At 34.9% G+C, this 2,681-nt stretch overlaps 1 non-coding gene across 1 annotated transcript; it reads left to right on the forward strand.

Moving 5' to 3' along the window:
* The first annotated feature begins 351 nt into the window (after window positions 1-351).
* Window positions 352-515, forward strand: LOC116538076. Its single transcript, XR_004263494.1, has one exon. It is a non-coding gene; the product is annotated as a U1 spliceosomal RNA (small nuclear RNA).
* Window positions 516-2,681: the final 2,166 nt, after the last annotated feature.

The raw sequence follows: 2,681 nt of genomic DNA on the forward strand, positions 1-2,681 counted from the left end.
TTGGGAAAATGAAGATACTGGAATACATTGGACATTAACTTTGTCGATCTTCACTAAAGCTTAATGTTAACTGTGTCCTGTTATTCAACAGGAGGTCTCCTAAGCATATATGCACACCCACTCACCAAAAGATGTGTAATACAAGGTTCCTAGCAGTGTTACTCACAATAGGCAAAATCTGAAAACCGCCAAACTGTTCTTCAGTGGCAGAATGGATATGCAAATTCTAAGTCATTCATTACAGCAGGCTGAATTCATAACAACTCATTCATTCATCAACAGTATGAAGCCCTGCTCCTCACAGTACAGGGTGACCTCATCAACCCAACACCAAGTGAAAGAATCCCAAGGATACTTCCTTGGCAGGGGAGGTACCATGATCATGAAGATGCTTTTCCTAGGGCGAGGCTAATCGATTGCACTCTGGATGTGCTGACCCCTGCAATTTCCCCAAATGTGGGAAACTCCACTGCATGATTTGTGGTAGTCGGGGACTGCATTCTGGCTTTCCCCTGAAAAAAGAATCCCGAGGCAAAAAGAGTGCCTACTTATTCCGTGATGACATCCTGTGAAATACAAAAGCAGGCAAAACCAATCTAAGATCTTAAGAGAGTGATTACCCTGAGAAAGGAAGGAGGGGGTATATGGAGAGGGAATAGAATGTGGGTGTTGATGCAAAATGCCTTGTTCTTTTTGGTGATTATGTGAATGTTCACACTGTCTGGTACTTCAAACAAGCTAATGAACATGGTGTGTGCATGTTTTGTAGAAATGTTATATTTTATTGCAGTTTATGGAAAGAATGAAAAATGCCAGGAAATATATTAATCTAATAATCTATTTTTATGGGAACTCACACACAGACACACTGACACACGTGCAAGCAATTTGTTGTCTTAGTGTTTGTTGTGTACTCCACCTTACATAGATCAATCAACTTTAGAATTAACTCTAACAAAAGTTTTCATCCTTGAGAATATTTTTTCAGGATTACTTACCATGGTGCTAAAACTCGATACCAGAGCCTCTTCGTTAATCATTATTTGCTTTGATTTTCCTCCTCAATTGAAATTTACATGCAAGAATAGATCGAATAGGATGTCCTAGTCTAAACTAAAGGAAATTAAACTATAGCCACATATTTAATAATTTTCACCCAACAGATCCCATAACTCTTTTGTCCAGTTAGGTAAAACTTAAAATGCATAAAGAATTATTGGAACTTTCTCTATAGAATTAAATCGTTCTGGCATGTCTTCTCACCTACTGCTGTAGGGAGAATACATGTAATTAAATTGTTGCTCCCTTCTACTTCAATTAAAATCTTTTTACTCAATGTGAGACCAGTCGATGTAGAAACAGATTAAACTTAAAATACATGTGTGGGATTTGTTTTTGTTTGCTTGTTTCTGGAAAACATTTTGACACAAAGTTATAAACACTGTGATAATGTTATAATGGTGAAAGATCCCTAATTGATAAATAATACAAAATACTGTATTTAGCTTGAGTTTAGGTTAAAAGGAAAGAAAGCTTTGTGTGGGTTTAGTTGGCTGTAGGTAAATCTTACATACTTCTAAGGAATAAGCTTAGCAAATTCAGTTATATATACACGTTCAGCTTCTGTGACTCAGAAAAAATTCTGTGAATTTGAAGTTGTATATTTTACTGTATATTTTATATCCTAACCCATCACTTGAATTTTGAATGATTACCATTTTCTGCTTTATGAAGTTTTTGCAAATATTAATGCTACAATAAATATTCATGACATGATTCCCTCATTTCAATCTGTCTAAATCATGAATTTTCATTTTGAAAGTGAAATGTTTTCTGCCTTATAAAAACAAACTTTTCATTAAACATTCAAGAAGATCTCAAAGGATGCTGGGCCCTGTGTTTTCACATAGTTGAGGCTGGAATGTAAAACTTAATCAACTTTTCACCGCTTCAAAGAATTCATAAATTATGTCATTGAGTTTTGAAAGTTGAGAGGGGACAAAATTAAAATTGGACAAAATTAAAACACGCATTTGGGAGTCTATATGATCATCTCCCAAATTTATGAACTTATTGTGGCTATTGTAAATTTGAAAAGAAATCATGTGGTATATATTTTTTTCACTGTATTACTGTCAATGGTAGCCCAGTTTATAATAGAACTCTTCCTGCCTTGTCAGCAAAGAGGAAAAGAGGAAACCACACTGCCTCTTGTTTTATGTATGGTGCTAATGAGTAGACAAGAATGTCATTTCTGTAAAGTAACCATGTGTAATTTGGAGAGTTTTCCACAGCTTTACATTCTTTTCAAATACTGAGCTTCAACAAAGCAATCTTTGACCTTTATATTTTTTTTGTTTCCAATCAAAGACTTTACCTTTTTTCCAGTTGAGATTTATGTTGTCTTTTCACGTCTCAACTTTTATCTCCTACAGCACTTGGTTTTTTACAAAGGTCTTCTACTTCCTGAATTTACGGTGACTTCATTTGATATTTTCTATAAGTATGTTTTTCTATATTTTATTACTATAAATAAAATCTCTCAATTTTCAATTCTAAAAAAATAGTCTAACAATAATCAATTATTGGTCAGTAGGGTGGCTCATGCCTGTAATCCTAGCACTTTGGGAAGTTGAGGCAGGAGAATTATTTGAGCCCAGGAGTCTGAGACAAGCCTGGGC

The sequence above is a fragment of the Sapajus apella genome, unplaced genomic scaffold, assembly GCF_009761245.1.
Source record: "Sapajus apella isolate SASKATOON/1434 unplaced genomic scaffold, GSC_monkey_1.0 scaffold116, whole genome shotgun sequence".
NCBI classification, from domain to species: Eukaryota; Metazoa; Chordata; class Mammalia; order Primates; family Cebidae; genus Sapajus; species Sapajus apella.